Genomic DNA, 6,385 nt, shown 5'->3' with positions numbered 1-6,385 from the left:
GTGAAACAGCTGGGGTGAGAGTAGAAGGGGAATCATGGGTGATCAACAGGAGCAGCAAGGATTTCGTCCGGACGTCAACACCATGCAGATGTTTCAGGCGTTTGTGCTCTACATGCAACAGCAACAGGCAGTCGAAAGAAGGCTGGGTGAAGTGGAAAAACAAAGGTAATGTTACCTGATTTGAATGCTGGATGAAAAACGATATGATATCTGGAATGTATGGATACATGCAAGATGACATACAAATCAAGATGATGCTTGAGGAAAATTAGAGCAAATAGATACACAGTCAGGGCTTTCTGAAAGGCAGGTACAAAAATGAAGGAAATATACTATAATGATGCTATATCTTAGCTGCTTGGAGAACTTCTAAAGCATGACAAGGATGCAAAGAAGGTAAAAATAATGGCAGACAAAGCAAAGAAGGCTATAGGGGCCTATGACACTGATGCATTTCTCGAAAAGAGAGAGCCAAGAGCTTATAGGACTTGTAGTCTTCCATAATAAAACTATTAGGGAAGAAGAAGGATTACAAGGGCTTATGACTTTTGTTCACCTTAGGAGAAGGGGGTGGCAAGGAGCTTGTATAGACTTGTAGTTCTCTCTTAGAACTGTAGAATGGCAACAAGGGCTTGTGACACTCATCCTTCTCGACAGCTGAGGAAGGAGAGGAGCTTGTAATGACTTGATCCATTCTTGCCACTTCAAGGGCCTATGACACTCATCTATTCCAATAACCAAGGATAGAGAGGAGCTTGTAGTGACTTGAAGCTAACCCTTTGTCTCAAGGGCTTACGACACTCGACCTTTCTGATAGCTGAGGAAGGTGAGGAGCTTGTATTGACTTGAGGTCTTCCCTACAAGTTACAAAACAGATAGAATGCTCGAGAACTCATGAATGCCGGAAAGGTGGACACTTCTTTGTACTCTGATTGTCAGGATATCTGAAAGAAACTCTTTGAAAAGCAGAGCTAAATGTATGCAATGATGATCTGGATGAATGGTTCGACATAGAGAAAGCCCAAAACATCATAAGGATAAAAGGAATGCCAATGCAGAATGCTGAAGAATTGAGAGTATGAACATGGAGATTAAAGCTCTACTCATTGTTCAGGGAAGCCATATATGATGGCATTATATGTACACATGGAATGCTCATTTGTAATACATGAATAGACTATGTGCCAGTTAATGACTGCAACCAGTTAGAGTCTTTGAAAAGAAGCTCATGGTGATTTGAAGCAGTACAGGGCATCGGTGGAAGGGGAGGCAAACTGATAAAAAGCTACAGGAAGAAACTCCATCAGCCCCAGGACAAATCTCTGCAGGAGTGACACCATATCTTGCAGTTCATGGTTTTGGTCAGAGCCCCTACATTAAACCCATCGAATCTCAAGCTATTCCGGTGGAAGAGAGTAAAAAAGCAGAGGGCAAGGACTTACTTGTCACACCAGGATCATCTGGTTATGAGGGTGCTATGGCAATGGATTATGATAAGCCATCATCTGATGAAACTGATAATGTTCCAAAAACTACAGACAATGCTGCAGCTTGGTACACACCAACTCCATCAGAAAATGTTTCTGAAACTGAGCAGGCCCAGAAGAAGTCATTGAAAGAGAGCGCCTCTGAAGGGATGGCTGCCACCAAAGACACTGCTGTCACTGGTGCAGCAGCAGCAGGTGGTGGTGCTATGGGTGTAAAATCTGTCTCAGGTGAATGTGAGAACAGAGACATGAGTGGGGGCAAGAAGAGCATGCTAGAGAAAGCTAAGGAGAGAATATTTGGCTCCTCTAAATCAATGAATGAAGGGTCTGAACAATTTTCAGCAGCAGGAGATGAGCAGTTGAAGGCTTGTGAAAGCAAGCCAACGGTCGCTGGCAGAGCTGTTGGTACTGTTGTAAGCCTTAAAGATACTGTTGCTTCAAAGCTTAGCTATGGTGCTAAGATCCCAACAAGTGATGGGACAGCACAAGGTGAAGCCATGCCTATGGAGACTGATAAAGCTAGTAATCAAGAGAATATACGTGATCAGTCTTCCAAATCTGTCTTGCAGAGGCTGCAGGATAGTGCCGCTGGTGCAAAGAGTGCGGTCGCAAGCAAGCTTGGATATGGTGGAAATGTGATTCATTTGTTCAGCAAATTACAACAGACAAGTGTAATTCCAGGGAATTACATGTATGTTGCTGTTTTAAAAGCATGTTCAAGTATGGAAACTCTTCATGAGGAAGCGCAGGATGTGTTTGATGGGTTGCCACGTCCAGATGTAGTTTCATGGAATGCACTTATTGCAGGATATGCTGAGCAAAGCCTTTCTAAGGAAGCACTGACCCTTTTAGAACCTATGCAAGCAAAAGGTATGTCTCCAGATGCCATCACATTTATTTGCAGCTTGAGAGCTTGTGGGAGCATAGGGCTTCTTGACAGTGTTCAAAAACTACATGTTGACCTTGCCAAGAAGGGTTTTGATGGAGAACCTTCTGTTGGCAACACATTGGTAGATGTGTATGCCAAATGTGGCTCACTTATAGAAGGACGAGAAGTGTTGAACAAACTTCCGGTTCAAGATGTATTCTCCTGGAATGCGCTTCTTGCAGGTTATGCTGAACATGAACAAGGCTTTGGTGAGGAGATTGTAGATTGTTTGGATCAGATGCAACTGAAGGGAGTTCCTCTAAACCTTGCTACATGCATTTCCTATTTGAAAGCATACGGCAGCATAGGAGCCATAAGAAAAGGTCAAGAAATGTATGCTGAGGTTACAAAGAAGGGATATGAACAAATCCTTTTGTTGGCAGCACTATCTTGGATATATATGGCAAATGTGGCTCACTTTCAGAAGCAGAGCAAGTGTTCCACAAGCTACCCGTTCGAGAGCTAGTGTCATGGACTGCTTTGATTGCAGGATATGCTTCAAAAGGGCTTGGTTCCAAAGTGCTCAGCTATTTTGAGCAGATGCAATCGGAGGGGATCTCTCCTTCTGCTGTTACATTTATATGTGGATTAAGATCTTGTGGCAGCACAGGAGCTCTAGACATGGGTAGAGGAATGCATGCTGAGATTGTGAAGCAGGGATTTGAAAGAGATCTTTCTGTTGGAAACATGCTGAGTGATATGTACGCTAAGTGTGGTTCATTTGCAGAGTCATGGAAAGTCTTTGATAAGTTATCAGTTCGAGATGTTGTTTCTTGGACTGCACTTATTGCAGGATATGCTCAATATGGCTTCAATGAAGAGGTTCTGAACTGTTTGGAACAGATGCAACTAGAGGGTGTTGCATCTCCTGATGCTGTCACATATGTTTGCAGCATGAAAGCTTGTGGTATTTTGGGAGAGATAGAGAGGGGACGAGGGATACATGGTGATGCTATTAAACAGGGACTTGGAGAAAATCTCTATGTCAACAATGCTATCCTGGATATGTATGCTAAGTGCAGTTCATTTGTGGAAATGCAGTGCTTGTTTAACAAAATGTCGGTATGGGATGCAGTCTCGTGGAATGTATTCATGGCTGGCTATAATGATCAGGGTCTCTTGAGGAAGCTCAGAGAGTGTTTGTCAGTTTAGGACAAGAAGGTGTGGTGCCATGGACTACTATGATTGTAGGATATTCTCAACATGGACATGGACAAGCAATACTTTTTGAACAAAATGCAACAGGAGAGGCAAATGCCCAATAATGTTACTCTTATCAGTGCCTTGAATGCATGTTCAAGTATAGCTGCCCTTTCCCAAGGCAAGCTAGTCCATGCTCGCTTGATGGCTAGTGGCTTTGAGTTAAATGCAGTGGTTGGGATTGCCCTTATCAATATGTATACGAAATGTGGGAGTCTGGAGAGTGCAGCCAGGGTGTTCAAAACTTGGCATATCAAAGATAAGAGATATGGACTACCCTGAGCGTAAGGCACCAGCCTATATAGCAACTTGGTGGCACATACCGGAGGATGTGCAGGTTTAGAGGGGGTCGATGTCGTGCTGTGGCACGTCTATGCAGTGAAAGCATGTTCATGGAACAACTTATGTGGAATCTGGGCCTTGAGCAGCAAGGACAGATATGGAAGGTATTCACTCAGATACAGTGGCATTGGAAGCTGTATGAAGATGTACAGGATGGGACACTCCAATTCATGTGGATGCAGCCAGCGGTGGTTTTGTGGTACCATTTTTGTACCCGGAGATAAAGTGGGATTTTAGGTTACCATGTGTGAGGAGCATTGATGTGAGTGGCCATTATTGAGGCAAGAAAAATAAATGAAATATATGATACATGTGGCCAATAATATAAAGGGCCACATGGAAGCTTTGTGAGGGGCCAACGTAGCTGCCAGCACGTAGCCTAGAAGCTGGCGAAAAATCTAGAAGGTGGCCGCCCAGAGAGGAATCCGGCCGTCGTGGACGAAGGGAGGGGGCTCGCCTACTCGAAAGAAGGGGGGGGGGAAAGCCCGCCTCGGCAAGGGGGGGCAGCTCTGCTCTACCTCCAAGATGATCTTCATGCAACAGCCCAACCTGCTGGAGCTCAGAGCCCCGATCAAGATTGTAGCTCAGAAAGGAAGGAGCTGCTGTGGAATTCTGTGTGGAGATGGAATGGCCTGTAAGATGGTCTATAGGAAAGGTAGGCCAATTTTTTTTGTAAAAATGAAATCGTCATGAAGCTGCATACAGGAAACCGTCTCAGTGCTATGAGAGAGAACTGCATGAAGACATGGAGCAGTGGGTATATGCCTTGGTGTTTGCTTGCAGGAAATTTAAAGTTTATTTGCTTCCAAAGAAGTTTGTGGTTTTGACATCATCGAATATGTTACCTGATGTGGTCATGCATCTAAAGCCAGGCAAGCGTATCATGAAGTGGGATTTGGAATTACAAGAGTACGAGTTTGATTTTCAGATTGATCGTTCGAAGAAGTCTCAGTTGGCAAATGTTCTAGTCAATAAAGAGGCAAATATGCCTTCTTATCCCAGGATGGTAGAAGCAAATCTTGATGAAGAAGCTGATATTGTGGAGGCGTTTACCTTGTGGTTTTATGGAGCATATCGTAAGGTTCTCCAACGAGCAAGTGGTGGAGTTGTCATACAGGATCCTCAAGGTTAAGAAAGATTCAATGAAGACATGGTTCTATGGTATAAAGAAGCTTGCTAAGGAGTTTGAAGTGATTCAGTTCAAGCATGTATCGAGGGAGAAGAATCACCTTGCTGACGCTTTGGCTAGTGAAAAGCTTCAAAGTCATGTCATGGGTTTACAGGTACCACAGGCTACGTATGTAGGAAGGGAGACTCTTAAGGATGTAGAAGCTTTCTTTGATGCAGGTCAATGTCCAGACTCAATGACAAGAGTGTAGAAGAGAAGGATTGTAATGAAGGCTCGTCACTACACTAAGATCGGCGAGGATCTTATGGCTTTGGGTAGGGATGGAGTTCTAAGAAGGGTGCCTTTCAAAGAAGAGATTGGGCTTATATTGCGTCAATGTCATGATGAGAGCGGACATCAGGGGAAAGACCAGGTTCTGTTTCACATTTTGAGAGCAGGTTTTTGGTGGCCTTCATTGGTAAGAGATGTTCATTACTGGTGCAAAACTTGTCATCCATGTCAAGTTAGTGGTATGTTTATCTTGGGAAGGCACATCAAGGTGGAAGTACAAGCAAAAGAGCAAAGACCTCCTCACCAACAGAGCTACCCTCAACCTTCAATGCAGCAAGGGCCTATGCTGATGAGTGGCTATTTGTTCAAGCTGGTTTGGTGAAGTTCTAGCATTGTGTTTGAAGTAAATGTAACAGATTCGAACTTGCAGAAATGTAAACTACGCTGTGATCCATATGTATTTATGGCAACCTACCCTCTCGCAGCAACCACCGCCATCCCAGCAGCCCATCTCTCCAGCTACAATGCAGCAAGCTTTTGCTGGTGATGCCCCTTGAAGTTCAACCACTACTCTCACAGCCAGACACCCAGTGTGTTCCCCCGGCTAGACCGCACACGTCATGACAGCGTGGGTATCCTAGACGACCCAGAGCCCGAGCACCGTATGGTCAGCACCCTCTAGGATCCTTCGCAGGTGACCTAGCGCTTCACTCATAGGCCGCTTCCTTGGCCCCTCATCCACCATATCGGAAGCTCACCATTTTAATCGCACCGAGGCTGGTCAAGACCTCGGCCGACCTTGCTATGCGAGACGTCCTTCATTGACTCTCCGTTAGCAGTTGCAACTTTATCATCATCACGACCTTAATCACAAGACGGCCAAAATGCTTCCCCAGCATTCTTGACATAAAACAATCATTTATAAACAGCATTTACAAACAGTTTACAAATACAGTTTCTATATTAACTCTCATTTTTCCACATTATCCCTCATCAACCCACATTACTTATTCCACATTCCATTTATAT

At 44.3% G+C, this 6,385-nt stretch overlaps 1 pseudogene; it reads left to right on the top strand.

The window, feature by feature from the left end:
- The first annotated feature begins 3,618 nt into the window (after nucleotides 1–3,618).
- On the top strand, nucleotides 3,619–5,913 carry LOC147602558 (uncharacterized; annotated as a pseudogene).
- The last annotated feature ends 472 nt before the right edge of the window (nucleotides 5,914–6,385 follow it).

The sequence above is a fragment of the Cibotium barometz genome, unplaced genomic scaffold (assembly GCF_041138505.1).
Source record: "Cibotium barometz isolate CiBa-2024 unplaced genomic scaffold, ASM4113850v1 ctg497, whole genome shotgun sequence".
Taxonomy (NCBI): domain Eukaryota; kingdom Viridiplantae; phylum Streptophyta; class Polypodiopsida; order Cyatheales; family Cibotiaceae; genus Cibotium; species Cibotium barometz.
The sequence above is the reverse complement of the archived record's forward strand: the minus strand, read 5'-3'. Positions and strand labels throughout refer to the sequence as shown.